The sequence below is a fragment of the Xenopus laevis genome, chromosome 4L, assembly GCF_017654675.1.
Source record: "Xenopus laevis strain J_2021 chromosome 4L, Xenopus_laevis_v10.1, whole genome shotgun sequence".
Lineage (NCBI taxonomy): Eukaryota > Metazoa > Chordata > Amphibia > Anura > Pipidae > Xenopus > Xenopus laevis.
In genome coordinates, this window is record NC_054377.1 from 154,761,057 (window position 1) to 154,775,541 (window position 14,485).

Here is a 14,485-nt window from a genome sequence, read left to right on the forward strand (position 1 = left end):
AATAAAGTGCAAAATGTTAAAAAAAATGAAAGGGTGAAAATTTTGAAAAAATGGCTCTTTGCGGCTTCCTGACGCATGCGCGCAGTGGAAAAAAAAGAGTGAAAACATGGAAAATGTTAAAAAAAATGGCAACGGCTAAAAAGCCTACGACACCCGGTATTCCCAGGCGGTCTCCCATCCAGGTACTAACCAGGCCCGGCCCTGGATCGCTTCCGAGATCAGACGAGATCGGGCGCTTTCAGGGTGGTGTGGCCGTAGGCGATGAAGCTCGGCACTTTGGGCCTTTTGGACCTGTGGGCGGTGCTGTGTAAAAAATAAAGTGCAAAATGTTAAAAAAAATGAAAGGGTGAAAATTTTGAAAAAATGGCTCTTTGCGGCTTCCTGACGCATGCGCGCAGTGGAAAAAAAAGAGTGAAAACATGGAAAATGTTAAAAAAAATGGCAACGGCTAAAAAGCCTACGACACCCGGTATTCCCAGGCGGTCTCCCATCCAGGTACTAACCAGGCCCGGCCCTGGATCGCTTCCGAGATCAGACGAGATCGGGCGCTTTCAGGGTGGTGTGGCCGTAGGCGATGAAGCTCGGCACTTTGGGCCTTTTGGACCTGTGGGCGGTGCTGTGTAAAAAATAAAGTGCAAAATGTTAAAAAAAATGAAAGGGTGAAAATTTTGAAAAAATGGCTCTTTGCGGCTTCCTGACGCATGCGCGCAGTGGAAAAAAAAGAGTGAAAACATGGAAAATGTTAAAAAAATGGCAACGGCTAAAAAGCCTACGACACCCGGTATTCCCAGGCGGTCTCCCATCCAGGTACTAACCAGGCCCGGCCCTGGATCGCTTCCGAGATCAGACGAGATCGGGCGCTTTCAGGGTGGTGTGGCCGTAGGCGATGAAGCTCGGCACTTTGGGCCTTTTGGACCTGTGGGCGGTGCTGTGTAAAAAATAAAGTGCAAAATGTTAAAAAAAATGAAAGGGTGAAAATTTTGAAAAAATGGCTCTTTGCGGCTTCCTGACGCATGCGCGCAGTGGAAAAAAAAGAGTGAAAACATGGAAAATGTTAAAAAAATGGCAACGGCTAAAAAGCCTACGACACCCGGTATTCCCAGGCGGTCTCCCATCCAGGTACTAACCAGGCCCGGCCCTGGATCGCTTCCGAGATCAGACGAGATCGGGCGCTTTCAGGGTGGTGTGGCCGTAGGCGATGAAGCTCGGCACTTTGGGCCTTTTGGACCTGTGGGCGGTGCTGTGTAAAAAATAAAGTGCAAAATGTTAAAAAAAATGAAAGGGTGAAAATTTTGAAAAAATGGCTCTTTGCGGCTTCCTGACGCATGCGCGCAGTGGAAAAAAAGAGTGAAAACATGGAAAATGTTAAAAAAATGGCAACGGCTAAAAAGCCTACGACACCCGGTATTCCCAGGCGGTCTCCCATCCAGGTACTAACCAGGCCCGGCCCTGGATCGCTTCCGAGATCAGACGAGATCGGGCGCTTTCAGGGTGGTGTGGCCGTAGGCGATGAAGCTCGGCACTTTGGGCCTTTTGGACCTGTGGGCGGTGCTGTGTAAAAAATAAAGTGCAAAATGTTAAAAAAAATGAAAGGGTGAAAATTTTGAAAAAATGGCTCTTTGCGGCTTCCTGACGCATGCGCGCAGTGGAAAAAAAAGAGTGAAAACATGGAAAATGTTAAAAAAATGGCAACGGCTAAAAAGCCTACGACACCCGGTATTCCCAGGCGGTCTCCCATCCAGGTACTAACCAGGCCCGGCCCTGGATCGCTTCCGAGATCAGACGAGATCGGGCGCTTTCAGGGTGGTGTGGCCGTAGGCGATGAAGCTCGGCACTTTGGGCCTTTTGGACCTGTGGGCGGTGCTGTGTAAAAAATAAAGTGCAAAATGTTAAAAAAAATGAAAGGGTGAAAATTTTGAAAAAATGGCTCTTTGCGGCTTCCTGACGCATGCGCGCAGTGGAAAAAAAAGAGTGAAAACATGGAAAATGTTAAAAAAATGGCAACGGCTAAAAAGCCTACGACACCCGGTATTCCCAGGCGGTCTCCCATCCAGGTACTAACCAGGCCCGGCCCTGGATCGCTTCCGAGATCAGACGAGATCGGGCGCTTTCAGGGTGGTGTGGCCGTAGGCGATGAAGCTCGGCACTTTGGGCCTTTTGGACCTGTGGGCGGTGCTGTGTAAAAAATAAAGTGCAAAATGTTAAAAAAAATGAAAGGGTGAAAATTTTGAAAAAATGGCTCTTTGCGGCTTCCTGACGCATGCGCGCAGTGGAAAAAAAGAGTGAAAACATGGAAAATGTTAAAAAATGGCAACGGCTAAAAAGCCTACGACACCCGGTATTCCCAGGCGGTCTCCCATCCAGGTACTAACCAGGCCCGGCCCTGGATCGCTTCCGAGATCAGACGAGATCGGGCGCTTTCAGGGTGGTGTGGCCGTAGGCGATGAAGCTCGGCACTTTGGGCCTTTTGGACCTGTGGGCGGTGCTGTGTAAAAAATAAAGTGCAAAATGTTAAAAAAAATGAAAGGGTGAAAATTTTGAAAAAATGGCTCTTTGCGGCTTCCTGACGCATGCGCGCAGTGGAAAAAAAGAGTGAAAACATGGAAAATGTTAAAAAAATGGCAACGGCTAAAAAGCCTACGACACCCGGTATTCCCAGGCGGTCTCCCATCCAGGTACTAACCAGGCCCGGCCCTGGATCGCTTCCGAGATCAGACGAGATCGGGCGCTTTCAGGGTGGTGTGGCCGTAGGCGATGAAGCTCGGCACTTTGGGCCTTTTGGACCTGTGGGCGGTGCTGTGTAAAAAATAAAGTGCAAAATGTTAAAAAAAAATGAAAGGGTGAAAATTTTGAAAAAATGGCTCTTTGCGGCTTCCTGACGCATGCGCGCAGTGGAAAAAAAAGAGTGAAAACATGGAAAATGTTAAAAAAATGGCAACGGCTAAAAAGCCTACGACACCCGGTATTCCCAGGCGGTCTCCCATCCAGGTACTAACCAGGCCCGGCCCTGGATCGCTTCCGAGATCAGACGAGATCGGGCGCTTTCAGGGTGGTGTGGCCGTAGGCGATGAAGCTCGGCACTTTGGGCCTTTGGACCCGTGGGGGGTGCTGTGTAAAAATAAAGTGCAAAATGTTAAAAAATGGCAACGGCTAAAAAGCCTACGACACCCGGTATTCCCAGGCGGTCTCCCATCCAGGTACTAACCAGGCCGGCTCTGGATCGCTTCCGAGATCAGACGAGATCGGGCGCTTTCAGGGTGGTGTGGCCGTAGGCGATGAAGCTCGGCACTTTGGGCCTTTTGGACCTGTGGGCGGTGCTGTGTAAAAAATAAAGTGCAAAATGTTAAAAAAAAATGAAAGGGTGAAAATTTTGAAAAAAATGGCTCTTTGCGGCTTCCTGACGCATGCGCGCAGTGGAAAAAAAAGAGTGAAAACATTGGAAAATGTTAAAAAAAATGGCAACGCTAAAAAGCCCTACGACACCCGGTATTCCCAGGCGGTCTCCCATCCAGGTACTAACCAGGCCCAGCCCTGGATCGCTTCCGAGATCAGACGAGATCGGGCGCTTTCAGGGTGGTGTGGCCATAGGCGATGAAGCTCGGCACTTTGGGCCTTTTGGACCTGTGGGCGGTGCTGTGTAAAAAATAAAGTGCAAAATGTTAAAAAAATGAAAGGTGAAAATTTGAAAAATGGCTCTTTGCGGCTTCCTGACGCATGCGCGCAGTGGAAAAAAAAGAGTGAAAACATGGAAAATGTTAAAAAAATGGCAACGGCTAAAAAGCCTACGACACCCGGTATTCCCAGGCGGTCTCCCATCCAGGTACTAACCAGGCCCGGCCCTGGATCGCTTCCCGAGATCAGGCGCTTTCAGGGTGGTGTGGCGTAGGCGATGAAGCTCGGCACTTTGGGCCTTTTGGACCTGTGGGCGGTGCTGTGTAAAAAATAAAGTGGCAAAATGTTAAAAAAAATGAAAGGGTGAAAATTTTGAAAAAATGGCTCTTTGCGGCTTCCTGACGCATGCGCGCAGTGGAAAAAAAAGAGTGAAAACATGGAAAATGTTAAAAAAAATGGGCAACGCTAAAAAGCCTACGACACCCCGGTATTCCCAGGCGGTCTCCCATCCAGGTACTAACCAGGCCCGGCCTGGATCGCTTCCGAGATCAGACGAGATCGGGCGCTTTCAGGGTGGTGTGGCCGTAGGCGATGAAGCCTCGGCACTTTGGGCTTTTTGGACCTGTGGGGCGGTGCTGTGTAAAAAATAAAGTGCAAAATGTTAAAAAAAATGAAAGGGTGAAAATTTTGAAAAAATGGCTCTTTGCGGCTTCCTGACGCATGCGCGCAGTGGAAAAAAAAGAGTGAAAACATGGAAAATGTTAAAAAAATGGCAACGGCTAAAAAGCCTACGACACCCGGTATTCCCAGGCGGTCTCCCATCCAGGTACTAACCAGGCCCGGCCCTGGATCGCTTCCGAGATCAGACGAGATCGGGCGCTTTCAGGGTGGTGTGGCGTAGGCGATGAAGCTCGGCACTTTGGGCCTTTTGGACCTGTGGGCGGTGCTGTGTAAAAAATAAAGTGCAAAATGTTAAAAAAAATGAAAGGGTGAAAATTTTGAAAAAATGGCTCTTTGCGGCTTCCTGACGCATGCGCGCAGTGGAAAAAAAAGAGTGAAAACATGGAAAATGTTAAAAAAATGGCAACGGCTAAAAAGCCTACGACACCCGGTATTCCCAGGCGGTCTCCCATCCAGGTACTAACCAGGCCCGGCCTGGATCGCTTCCGAGATCAACGAGATCGGGCGCTTTTCAGGGTGGTGTGGCCGTAGGCGATGAAGCTCGGCACTTTGGGCCTTTTGGACCTGTGGGCGGTGCTGTGTAAAAAATAAAGTGCAAAATTGTTAAAAAAAAATGAAAGGGTGAAAATTTTTGAAAAAATGGCTCTTTGCGGCTTCCTGACCGCATGCGCGCAGTGGAAAAAAAGAGTGAAAACATGGAAAATGTTAAAAAAATGGCAACGGCTAAAAAGCCTACGACACCCGGTATTCCCAGGCGGTCTCCCATCCAGGTATTAACCAGGCCCGGCCCTGGATCGCTTCCGAGATCAAGACGAGATCGGGCGCTTTCAGGGTGGTGTGGCGTAGGCCGATGAAGCTCGGCACTTTGGGGCCTTTTGGACCTGTGGGGCGGTGCTGTGTAAAAATAAAGTGCAAAATGTTAAAAAAAATGAAAGGGTGAAAATTTTGAAAAAGGCTCTTTGCGGCTTCCTGACGCATGCGCGCAGTGGAAAAAAACAGAGTGAAAACATGGAAAATGTTAAAAAAATGGCAACGGCTAAAAAGCCTACGACACCCCCGGTATTCCCAGGCGGTCTCCCATCCAGGTACTAACCAGGCCCGGCCCTGGATCGGCTTCCGAGATCAGACGAGATCGGGCGCTTTCAGGTGGTGTGGCCGTAGCGATGAAGCTCGGCACTTTGGGCTTTTGGACCTGTGGGCGGTGCTGTGTAAAAATAAAGTGCAAAATGTTAAAAAAATGAAAGGGTGAAAATTTGAAAAAATGGCTCTTTGCGGCTTCCTGACGCATGCGCGCAGTGGAAAAAAAAGAGTGAAAACATGGAAAATGTTAAAAAATGGCAACGGCTAAAAAGCCTAACGACACCCGGTATTCCAGGGCGGTCCTCCCATCCAGGTACTAACCAGGCCCGGCCCTGGATCGCTTCCGAGATCAGACGAGATCCGGGCGCTTTCAGGGTGGTGTGGCCGTAGGCGATGAAGCTCGGCCTTTGGGGCCTTTTGGACCTGTGGGCGGTGCTGTGTAAAAATAAAGTGCAAAATGTTAAAAAAAAACTGAAAGGGTGAAATTTTGAAAAATGGCTCCTTTGCGGCTTCCTGACGCAATGCGCGCAGTGGAAAAAAAAGAGTGAAACATGGAAAAATGTTAAAAAAATGGCAACGGGCTAAAAAGCCTACGACACGCCGGTATTCCAGGCGGTCTCCCATCCCAGGTACTAACCAGGCCCCGGCCCTGGATCGCTTCCGATGATCAGACGAGATCAGCGCGCTTTCAGGGTGGTGTGGGCCGTAGGCGATGAAGCTCGGCACTTTGGGGCCTTTTGGACCTGTGGGCGGTGCTGTGTAAAAAATAAAGTGCAAAATGTTAAAAAAAATGAAAGGGTGAAATTTTGAAAAAATGGCTCTTTGCGGCTTCCTGACGCAATGCGCGGCAGTGGAAAAAAAGAGTGAAAACATGGAAAATGTTAAAAAAATGGCAACGGCTAAAAAGCCTACGACACCCGGTTATTCCCAGGAGGTCTCCCATCCAGGTACTAACGCAGGCCCGGCCCTGGGATCGCTTCCGAGATCAGACGAGATCGGGCGCTTTCAGGGTGGTGTGGCCGTAGGCGATGAAGCTCGGCACTTTGGGGCCTTTGGACCTGTGGGCGGTGCTGTGTAAAAATAAAGTGCAAAAATGTTAAAAAAATGAAAGGGTGAAAATTTTGAAAAAATGGCTCTTTGCGGCTTTCCTGACGCATTGCGCGCAGTGGAAAAAAAAGAGTGAAACATGGAAAATGTTAAAAAAATGGGCAACGGCTAAAAGCCTACGACACCCGGTATTCCCCAGGCCGGTCTCCCACGCAGGTACTAACCAGGCCCGGCCCTGATCGCTTCCGAGATCAGGGCGCTTTTCAGGGTGGGTGTGGCCGTAGGCGATGAGCTCGGCACTTTGGGCCTTTTGGACCTGTGGGCGGTGCTGTGTAAAAAATAAAGTGCAAAATGTTAAAAAAAATGAAAGGGTGAAAATTTTGAAAAAATGGCTCTTTGCGGCTTCCTGACGCATGCGCGCAGTGGAAAAAAAAGAGTGAAAACATGGAAAATGTTAAAAAAATGGCAACGGCTAAAAAGCCTACGACACCCGGTATTACCAGGCGGTCTCCCATCCAGGTACTAACCAGGCCCGGCCCTGGATCGCTTCCGAGATTCAGCGAGATCGGGCCGCTTTCAGGGTGGTGTGGCCGTAGGCGATGAAGCTCGGCAACTTTGGGCTTTTGGACCTGTGGGCGGTGCTGTGTAAAAAATAAAGTGCAAAATGTTAAAAAAAAATGAAAGGGTGAAAATTTTGAAAAAATGCTCTTTGCGGCTTCCTGACGCATGCGCGCAGTGGAAAAAAAAGAGTGAAAACATGGAAAATGTTAAAAAAATGGCACGGCTAAAAAGCCTACGACAGCCCGTATTCCCAGGGCGGTCTCCCATCCAGGTACTAACCAGCCCGGCCCTGGATCGCTTCCGAGATCAGACGAGATCGGGCGCTTTCAGGGTGGTGTGGCCGTAGGCGATGAAGCTCGGCACTTTGGGTTGCTGTGTAAAAAAAAAAAAAGAAAAAATTGAAAAAAAACTCTTTGCGGCTTCCTGACGCATGCGCGCAGTGGAAAAAAAAGAGTGAAAAAAATGGGCTAAAAAGCCTACGACACCCGGTATTCCCAGGCGGTCTCCCATCCAGGTACTAACCAGGCCCGGCCCTGGATCGCTTCCGAGATCAGATCGGGCTTTCAGGGTGGTGTGGCCGTAGGCGATGAAGCTCGGCACTTTGGGCCTTTTGGACCTGTGGGCGGTGCTGTGTAAAAAATAAAGTGCAAAATGTTAAAAAAAATGAAAGGGTGAAAATTTTGAAAAAATGGCTCTTTGCGGCTTCCTGACGCATGCGCGCAGTGGAAAAAAAAGAGTGAAAACATGGAAAATGTTAAAAAAATGGCAACGGCTAAAAAGCCTACGACACCCGGTATTCCCAGGCGGTCTCCCATCCAGGTACTAACCAGGCCCGGCCCGAGATCAGACGGCTTTCAGGGTGGTGTGGCCGTAGGCGATGAAGCTCGGCACTTTGGGCCTTTTGGACCTGTGGGCGGTGCTGTGTAAAAAATAAAGTGCAAAATGTTAAAAAAAATGAAAGGGTGAAAATTTTGAAAAAATGGCTCTTTGCGGCTTCCTGACGCATGCGCGCAGTGGAAAAAAAAGAGTGAAAACATGGAAAATGTTAAAAAAATGGCAACGGCTAAAAAGCCTACGACACCCGGTATTCCCAGGCGGTCTCCCATCCAGGTACTAACCAGGCCCGGCCCTGGATCGCTTCCGAGATCAGACGAGATCGGGCGCTTTCAGGGTGGTGTGGCCGTAGGCGATGAAGCTCGGCACTTTGGGCCTTTTGGACCTGTGGGCGGTGCTGTGTAAAAAATAAAGTGCAAAATGTTAAAAAAAATGAAAGGGTGAAAATTTTGAAAAAATGGCTCTTTGCGGCTTCCTGACGCATGCGCGCAGTGGAAAAAAAAGAGTGAAAACATGGAAAATGTTAAAAAAAATGGCAACGGCTAAAAAGCCTACGACACCCGGTATTCCCAGGCGGTCTCCCATCCAGGTACTAACCAGGCCCGGCCCTGGATCGCTTCCGAGATCAGACGAGATCGGGCGCTTTCAGGGTGGTGTGGCCGTAGGCGATGAAGCTCGGCACTTTGGGCCTTTTGGACCTGTGGGCGGTGCTGTGTAAAAAATAAAGTGCAAAATGTTAAAAAAAATGAAAGGGTGAAAATTTTGAAAAAATGGCTCTTTGCGGCTTCCTGACGCATGCGCGCAGTGGAAAAAAAGAGTGAAAACATGGAAAATGTTAAAAAAATGGCAACGGCTAAAAAGCCTACGACCCCGGTATTCCCAGAGCGGTCTCCCATCCAGGTACTAACCAGGCCCGGCCCTGGATCGCTTCCGAGATCAGACGACATCGGGCGCTTTCAGGGTGGTGTGGCCGTAGGCGATGAAGCTCGGCACTTGGGCCTTTTGGACCTGTGGGCGTGCTGTGTAAAAAATAAAGTGCAAAATGTTAAAAAAATGAAAGGGTGAAAATTTTGAAAAATGGCTCTTTGCGGCTTCCTGACGCATGCGCGCAGTGGAAAAAAAAGAGTGAAAACATGGAAAATGTTAAAAAAATGGCAACGGCTAAAAAGCCTACGACACCCGGTATTCCCAGGCGGTCTCCCATCCAGGTACTAACCAGGCCCGGCCCTGGATCGCTTCCGAGATCAGACGAGATCGGGCGCTTTCAGGGTGGTGTGGCCGTAGGCGATGAAGCTCGGCACTTTGGGCCTTTTGGACCTGTGGGCGGTGCTGTGTAAAAAATAAAGTGCAAATGTTAAAAAAAATGAAAGGGTGAAAATTTTGAAAAAATGGCTCTTTGCGGCTTCCTGACGCATGCGCGCAGTGGAAAAAAGAGTGAAAACATGGAAAATGTTAAAAAAATGGCAACGGCTAAAAGCCTACGACACCCGGTATTCCCAGGCGGTCTCCCATCCAGGTACTAACCAGGCCCGGCCCTGGATCGCTTCCGAGATCAGACGAGATCGGCGCTTTCAGGGTGGTGTGGCCGTAGGCGATGAAGCTCGGCACTTTGGGCCTTTTGGACCTGTGGGCGGTGCTGTGTAAAAAATAAAGTGCAAAATGTTAAAAAAAATGAAAGGGTGAAAATTTTGAAAAAATGGCTCTTTGCGGCTTCCTGACGCATGCGCGCAGTGGAAAAAAAAGAGTGAAAACATGGAAAATGTTAAAAAATGGCAACGGCTAAAAAGCCTACGACACCCGGTATTCCCAGGCGGTCTTCCCATCCAGGTACTAACCAGGCCCGGCCCTGATCGCTCCCGGAGATCAGACGGATCGGGCGCTTTCAGGGTGGGTGTGGCCGTAGGCGATGAAGCTCGGCCACTTTGGGCCTTTTGGACCTGTGGGCGGTGCTTGTGTAAAAATAAAGTGCAAAATGTTAAAAAAAATGAAAGGGTGAAAATTTGAAAAAATTGGCTCTTTTGCGGCTTCCTGACGCATGCGCGCAGTGGACAAAAAAAGAGTGAAAACATGGAAAATGTTAAAAAATGGGCAACGGCTAAAAAGCCTACGACACCCGTATTCCCAGGCGGTCTCCCATCCAGGTACTAACCAGGCCCGGCCTGGATCGCTTCCGAGATCTAGGCGCTTTCAGGGTGGTGTGGGCCGTAGGCGATGAAGCTCGGCACTTTGGGCCTTTTGGACCTGTGGGCGGTGCTGTGTAAAAAATAAAGTGCAAAATGTTAAAAAAATGAAAAGGTGAAAATTTTGAAAAAATGGCTCTTTGCGGCTTCCTGACGCATGCGCGCAGTGGAAAAAAAAGAGTGAAAACATGGAAAATGTTAAAAAAATGGCAACGGCTAAAAAGCCTACGACCCCGGTATTCCCAGGCGGTTCCATCCAGGTACTAACAGGCCCGGCCCTGGATCGCTTCCGAGATCAGACGAGATCGGGCGCTTTCAGGGTGGTGTGGCCGTAGGCGATGAAGCTCGGCACTTTGGGCCTTTTGGACCTGTGGGCGGTGCTGTGTAAAAAATAAAGTGCAAAATGTTAAAAAAAATGAAAGGGTGAGGCTTTTTAGCAATTTTTTCACCCTTTCACGCACCCACAGGTTACCGAGCTTCATCGCCTACGGCCATGAAAGCGCCCGATCTCGTCTGATCTCGGAAGCGATCAGGGCCGGGCCTGGTTAGTACCTGGATGGGAGACCGCCTGGAATACCGGGTGTCGTAGGCTTTTTAGCCGTTGCCATTTTTTTTAACATTTTCCATGTTTTCACTCTTTTTTTTCCACTGCGCGCATGCGTCAGGAAAGCCGCAAAGAGCCATTTTTTTCAAAATTTTCACCCTTTCATTTTTTTTTAACATTTTGCACTTTATTTTTTACACAGCACCGCCCACAGGTCCAAAAGGCCCAAAGTGCCGAGCTTCATCGCCTACGGCCACACCACCCTGAAAGCGCCCGATCTCGTCTGATCTCGGAAGCGATCCAGGGCCGGGCCTGGTTAGTACCTGGATGGGGAGACCGCCTGGGGAATACCGGGTGTCGTAGGCTTTTTAGCCGTTGCCATTTTTTTAACATTTTCCATGTTTTCACTCTTTTTTTTCCACTGCGCGCATGCGTCAGGAAGCCGCAAAGAGCCATTTTTTTCAAAATTTTCACCCTTTCATTTTTTTTAACATTTTGCACTTTATTTTTTACACAGCACGCCCACAGGTCCAAAAGGCCCAAAGTGCCGAGCTTCATCGCCTACGGCCACACCACCCTGAAAGCGCCCGATCTCGTCTGATCTCGGAAGCGATCCAGGGCCGGGCCTGGTTAGTACCTGGATGGGAAGACCGCCTGGGAATACCGGGTGTCGTAGGCTTGTTTAGCCGTTGCCATTTTTTTTAACATTTTCCATGTTTCACTCTTTTTTTTCCACTGCGCGCATGCGTCAGGAAGCCGCAAAGAGCCATTTTTTTCAAAATTTTTCACCCTTTCATTTTTTTTTAACATTTTGCACTTTATTTTTTACACAGCACCGCCCACAGGTCCAAAAGGCCCAAAGTGCCGAGCTTCATCGCCTACGGCCACACCACCCTGAAAGCGCCCGATCTCGTCTGATCTCGGAAGCGATCCAGGGCCGGGCCTGGTTAGTACCTGGATGGGAGACCGCCTGGAATACCGGGTGTCGTAGGCTTTTTAGCCGTTGCCATTTTTTTAACATTTTCCATGTTTTCACTCTTTTTTTTCCACTGCGCGCATGCGTCAGGAAGCCGCAAAGAGCCATTTTTTCAAAATTTTCACCCTTTCATTTTTTTTAACATTTTGCACTTTATTTTTACACAGCACCGCCCACAGGTCCAAAAGGCCCAAAGTGCCGAGCTTCATCGCCTACGGCCACACCACCCTGAAAGCGCCCGATCTCGTCTGATCTCGGAAGCGATCCAGGGCCGGGCCCTGGTTAGTACCTGGATGGGAGACCGCCTGGGAATACCGGGTGTCGTAGGCTTTTTAGCCGTTGCCATTTTTTTAACATTTTCCATGTTTTCACTCTTTTTTTCCACTGCGCGCATGCGTCAGGAAGCCGCAAAGAGCCATTTTTCAAAATTTTCACCCTTTCAATTTTTTTTAACATTTTGCACTTTATTTTTTACACAGCACCGCCCACAGGTCCAAAAGGCCCAAAGTGCCGAGCTTCATCGCCTACGGCCACACCACCCTGAAAGCGCCGATCTGATTCGGAAGCGATCCAGGGCCGGGCCTGGTTAGTACCTGGATGGGAGACCGCCTGGAATACCGGGTGTCGTAGGCTTTTTAGCCGTTGCCATTTTTTTTAACATTTTCCATGTTTTCACTCTTTTTTTCCACTGCGCGCATGCGTCAGGAAGCCGCAAAGAGCCATTTTTCAAAATTTCACCCTTTCATTTTTTTAAACATTTTGCACTTTATTTTTTACACAGCACCGCCCACAGGTCCAAAAGGCCCAAAAGTGCCAAGCTTCATCGCCTACGGCCACACCACCCTGAAAGCGCCCGATCTCGTCTGATCTCGGAAGCGATCCAGGGCCGGGCCTGGTTAGTACCTGGATGGGAGACCGCCTGGGAATACCGGGTGTCGTAGGCTTTTTAGCCGTTGCCATTTTTTTTAACATTTTCCATGTTTTCACTCTTTTTTTTCCACTGCGCGCATGCGTCAGGAAGCCGCAAAGAGCCATTTTTTTCAAAATTTTCACCCTTTCATTTTTTTTAACATTTTGCACTTTATTTTTTACACAGCACCGCCCCACAGGTCCAAAAGGCCCAAAGTGCCGAGCTTCATCGCCTACGGCCACACCACCCTGAAAGCGCCCGATCTCGTCTGATCTCGGAAGCGATCGCAGGGCCGGGCCTGGTTAGTACCTGGATGGGAGACCGCCTGGGAATACCGGGTGTCGTAGGCTTTTAGCCGTTGCCATTTTTTTAACATTTTCCATGTTTTTCACTCTTTTTTCCACTGCGCGCATGCGTCAGGAAGCCGCAAAGAGCCATTTTTTCAAAATTTCACCCTTTCATTTTTTTTAACATTTTGCACTTTATTTTTTACACAGCACCGCCCACAGGTCCAAAAGGCCCAAAGTGCCGAGCTTCATCGCCTACGGCCACACCACCCTGAAAGCGCCCGATCTCGTCTGATCTCGGAGCGATCCAGGGCCGGGCCTGGTTAGTACCTGGATGGGAGACCGCCTGGGAATACCGGGTGTCGTAGGCTTTTTAGCCGTTGCCATTTTTTTAACATTTTCCATGTTTTCACTCTTTTTTTTCCACTGCGCGCATGCGTCAGGAAGCCGCAAAGAGCCATTTTTCAAAATTTTCACCCTTTCATTTTTTTTAACATTTTGCACTTTATTTTTTACACAGCACCGCCCACAGGTCCAAAAGGCCCAAAGTGCCGAGCTTCATCGCCTACGGCCACACCACCCTGAAAGCGCCCGATTCTCGTCTGATCTCGGAAGCGATCCAGGGCCGGGCCTGGTTAGTACCTGGATGGGAGACCGCCTGGGAATACCGGGTGTCGTAGGCCTTTTTAGCCGTTGCCATTTTTTTAACATTTTCCATGTTTTCACTCTTTTTTTCCACTGCGCGCATGCGTCAGAGAAGCCGCAAAGAGCCATTTTTTCAAAATTTTCACCCTTTCATTTTTTTAACATTTTGCACTTTATTTTTTACACAGCACCGCCCACAGGTCCAAAAGGCCCAAAGTGCCGAGCTTCATCGCCTACGGCCACACCACCCCTGAAAGCGCCCGATCTCGTCTGATCTCGGAAGCGATCCAGGCCGGGGGCCTGGGTTAGTACCTGGATGGGGAACCGCCTGGGAATACCGGGTGTCGTAGGCTTTTAGCCCGTTGCCATTTTTAACAATTTCCATGTTTTTCACTCTTTTTTTTCCACTGCGCCGCATGCGTCAGGAAAGCCGCAAAGACCATTTTTTCAAAATTTTCACCCTTTCAAATTTTTTTTAAACATTTTGCACTTTATTTATTTACACAGCACCGGACCCACAGGGTTCAAAGGCCCAAGTGCCGGGAGCTTCAATCGCCCTACGGCCACAATCCACCTGAAGCGCCCGATCTGCGTCTGATCTCGGTAGCGATCCAGGGCCGGGCCTGGTTAGTACCTGGATGGGAGACCGCCTGGGATCCGGTGTCGTGGCTTTTAGGCCGTTTCCATTTTTTTTTAACATTTTCCATGTTTTCAAACCTCTTTTTTTTTCCACTGCGCGCTGCCGTCAGGAAAGCCGCAAAGAGCCCATTTTTCAAAATTTTTCACCTTTCATTTTTTTTAACATTTGCACTTTATTTTTTACACAGCACCGCCCACAGGTCCAAAAGGCCAAAGTGCCGAGCTTCATCGCCTACGGCCACACCACCCTGAAACGCCCGATCATCGTCTGATCTCGGAAGCGATCCAGGCCGGGCCTGGTTAGTACCTGGATGGGAGACCGCCTGGGAATACCGGGTGTCGTAGGCTTTTTAGCCGTTGCCATTTTTTTTAACATTTTCCATGTTTTCACTCTTTTTTTCCACTGCGCGCATGCCGTCAGGAAGCCGCAAAGAGCCATTTTTTCAAAATTTTCACCCTTTTCATTTTTTTTAACATTTTGCACTTTAT

General features: G+C 49.0%; 16 non-coding genes and 21 pseudogenes across 16 annotated transcripts; 10 read left to right on the forward strand and 27 right to left on the reverse strand.

The window, feature by feature from the left end:
* Nucleotides 1-141: 141 nt before the first annotated feature.
* Nucleotides 142-260, reverse strand: LOC121403177. The gene has a single exon (XR_005967092.1). It is a non-coding gene; the product is annotated as a 5S ribosomal RNA (ribosomal RNA).
* Nucleotides 261-454: 194 nt separating this feature from the next.
* LOC121403178 lies at nucleotides 455-573 on the reverse strand. The gene has a single exon (XR_005967093.1). It is a non-coding gene; the product is annotated as a 5S ribosomal RNA (ribosomal RNA).
* Nucleotides 574-766: 193 nt separating this feature from the next.
* Nucleotides 767-885, reverse strand: LOC121403179. Its single transcript, XR_005967094.1, has one exon. It is a non-coding gene; the product is annotated as a 5S ribosomal RNA (ribosomal RNA).
* Nucleotides 886-1,078: 193 nt separating this feature from the next.
* Nucleotides 1,079-1,197, reverse strand: LOC121403180. The gene has a single exon (XR_005967095.1). It is a non-coding gene; the product is annotated as a 5S ribosomal RNA (ribosomal RNA).
* A 192-nt stretch (nucleotides 1,198-1,389) lies between these two features.
* On the reverse strand, nucleotides 1,390-1,508 carry LOC121403181. The gene has a single exon (XR_005967096.1). It is a non-coding gene; the product is annotated as a 5S ribosomal RNA (ribosomal RNA).
* Nucleotides 1,509-1,701: 193 nt separating this feature from the next.
* LOC121403182 lies at nucleotides 1,702-1,820 on the reverse strand. The gene has a single exon (XR_005967097.1). It is a non-coding gene; the product is annotated as a 5S ribosomal RNA (ribosomal RNA).
* A 193-nt stretch (nucleotides 1,821-2,013) lies between these two features.
* On the reverse strand, nucleotides 2,014-2,132 carry LOC121403183. The gene has a single exon (XR_005967098.1). It is a non-coding gene; the product is annotated as a 5S ribosomal RNA (ribosomal RNA).
* Nucleotides 2,133-2,323: 191 nt separating this feature from the next.
* On the reverse strand, nucleotides 2,324-2,442 carry LOC121403185. Its single transcript, XR_005967100.1, has one exon. It is a non-coding gene; the product is annotated as a 5S ribosomal RNA (ribosomal RNA).
* A 192-nt stretch (nucleotides 2,443-2,634) lies between these two features.
* LOC121403186 lies at nucleotides 2,635-2,753 on the reverse strand. The gene has a single exon (XR_005967101.1). It is a non-coding gene; the product is annotated as a 5S ribosomal RNA (ribosomal RNA).
* A 194-nt stretch (nucleotides 2,754-2,947) lies between these two features.
* LOC121403187 lies at nucleotides 2,948-3,066 on the reverse strand. Its single transcript, XR_005967102.1, has one exon. It is a non-coding gene; the product is annotated as a 5S ribosomal RNA (ribosomal RNA).
* Nucleotides 3,067-3,156: 90 nt separating this feature from the next.
* On the reverse strand, nucleotides 3,157-3,274 carry LOC121403419 (annotated as a pseudogene).
* Nucleotides 3,275-3,471: 197 nt separating this feature from the next.
* Nucleotides 3,472-3,590, reverse strand: LOC121403380. The gene has a single exon (XR_005967294.1). It is a non-coding gene; the product is annotated as a 5S ribosomal RNA (ribosomal RNA).
* Nucleotides 3,591-4,083: 493 nt separating this feature from the next.
* On the reverse strand, nucleotides 4,084-4,202 carry LOC121403415 (annotated as a pseudogene).
* A 195-nt stretch (nucleotides 4,203-4,397) lies between these two features.
* LOC121403392 lies at nucleotides 4,398-4,515 on the reverse strand (annotated as a pseudogene).
* A 193-nt stretch (nucleotides 4,516-4,708) lies between these two features.
* On the reverse strand, nucleotides 4,709-4,826 carry LOC121403445 (annotated as a pseudogene).
* Nucleotides 4,827-5,022: 196 nt separating this feature from the next.
* On the reverse strand, nucleotides 5,023-5,141 carry LOC121403417 (annotated as a pseudogene).
* Nucleotides 5,142-5,335: 194 nt separating this feature from the next.
* On the reverse strand, nucleotides 5,336-5,456 carry LOC121403473 (annotated as a pseudogene).
* An 822-nt stretch (nucleotides 5,457-6,278) lies between these two features.
* LOC121403426 lies at nucleotides 6,279-6,400 on the reverse strand (annotated as a pseudogene).
* A 498-nt stretch (nucleotides 6,401-6,898) lies between these two features.
* LOC121403460 lies at nucleotides 6,899-7,018 on the reverse strand (annotated as a pseudogene).
* A 192-nt stretch (nucleotides 7,019-7,210) lies between these two features.
* LOC121403433 lies at nucleotides 7,211-7,329 on the reverse strand (annotated as a pseudogene).
* A 125-nt stretch (nucleotides 7,330-7,454) lies between these two features.
* On the reverse strand, nucleotides 7,455-7,566 carry LOC121403444 (annotated as a pseudogene).
* A 484-nt stretch (nucleotides 7,567-8,050) lies between these two features.
* Nucleotides 8,051-8,169, reverse strand: LOC121403188. Its single transcript, XR_005967103.1, has one exon. It is a non-coding gene; the product is annotated as a 5S ribosomal RNA (ribosomal RNA).
* A 194-nt stretch (nucleotides 8,170-8,363) lies between these two features.
* LOC121403189 lies at nucleotides 8,364-8,482 on the reverse strand. Its single transcript, XR_005967104.1, has one exon. It is a non-coding gene; the product is annotated as a 5S ribosomal RNA (ribosomal RNA).
* Nucleotides 8,483-8,674: 192 nt separating this feature from the next.
* On the reverse strand, nucleotides 8,675-8,793 carry LOC121403453 (annotated as a pseudogene).
* Nucleotides 8,794-8,982: 189 nt separating this feature from the next.
* On the reverse strand, nucleotides 8,983-9,101 carry LOC121403190. The gene has a single exon (XR_005967105.1). It is a non-coding gene; the product is annotated as a 5S ribosomal RNA (ribosomal RNA).
* A 189-nt stretch (nucleotides 9,102-9,290) lies between these two features.
* Nucleotides 9,291-9,408, reverse strand: LOC121403399 (annotated as a pseudogene).
* An 809-nt stretch (nucleotides 9,409-10,217) lies between these two features.
* LOC121403435 lies at nucleotides 10,218-10,332 on the reverse strand (annotated as a pseudogene).
* Nucleotides 10,333-10,784: 452 nt separating this feature from the next.
* LOC121403420 lies at nucleotides 10,785-10,905 on the forward strand (annotated as a pseudogene).
* Nucleotides 10,906-11,098: 193 nt separating this feature from the next.
* Nucleotides 11,099-11,218, forward strand: LOC121403402 (annotated as a pseudogene).
* A 197-nt stretch (nucleotides 11,219-11,415) lies between these two features.
* Nucleotides 11,416-11,533, forward strand: LOC121403400 (annotated as a pseudogene).
* A 192-nt stretch (nucleotides 11,534-11,725) lies between these two features.
* On the forward strand, nucleotides 11,726-11,845 carry LOC121403385 (annotated as a pseudogene).
* Nucleotides 11,846-12,340: 495 nt separating this feature from the next.
* LOC121403191 lies at nucleotides 12,341-12,459 on the forward strand. Its single transcript, XR_005967106.1, has one exon. It is a non-coding gene; the product is annotated as a 5S ribosomal RNA (ribosomal RNA).
* A 196-nt stretch (nucleotides 12,460-12,655) lies between these two features.
* On the forward strand, nucleotides 12,656-12,775 carry LOC121403375. Its single transcript, XR_005967289.1, has one exon. It is a non-coding gene; the product is annotated as a 5S ribosomal RNA (ribosomal RNA).
* A 190-nt stretch (nucleotides 12,776-12,965) lies between these two features.
* On the forward strand, nucleotides 12,966-13,083 carry LOC121403403 (annotated as a pseudogene).
* A 192-nt stretch (nucleotides 13,084-13,275) lies between these two features.
* On the forward strand, nucleotides 13,276-13,395 carry LOC121403386 (annotated as a pseudogene).
* A 193-nt stretch (nucleotides 13,396-13,588) lies between these two features.
* Nucleotides 13,589-13,710, forward strand: LOC121403451 (annotated as a pseudogene).
* Nucleotides 13,711-14,226: 516 nt separating this feature from the next.
* LOC121403449 lies at nucleotides 14,227-14,344 on the forward strand (annotated as a pseudogene).
* Nucleotides 14,345-14,485: the final 141 nt, after the last annotated feature.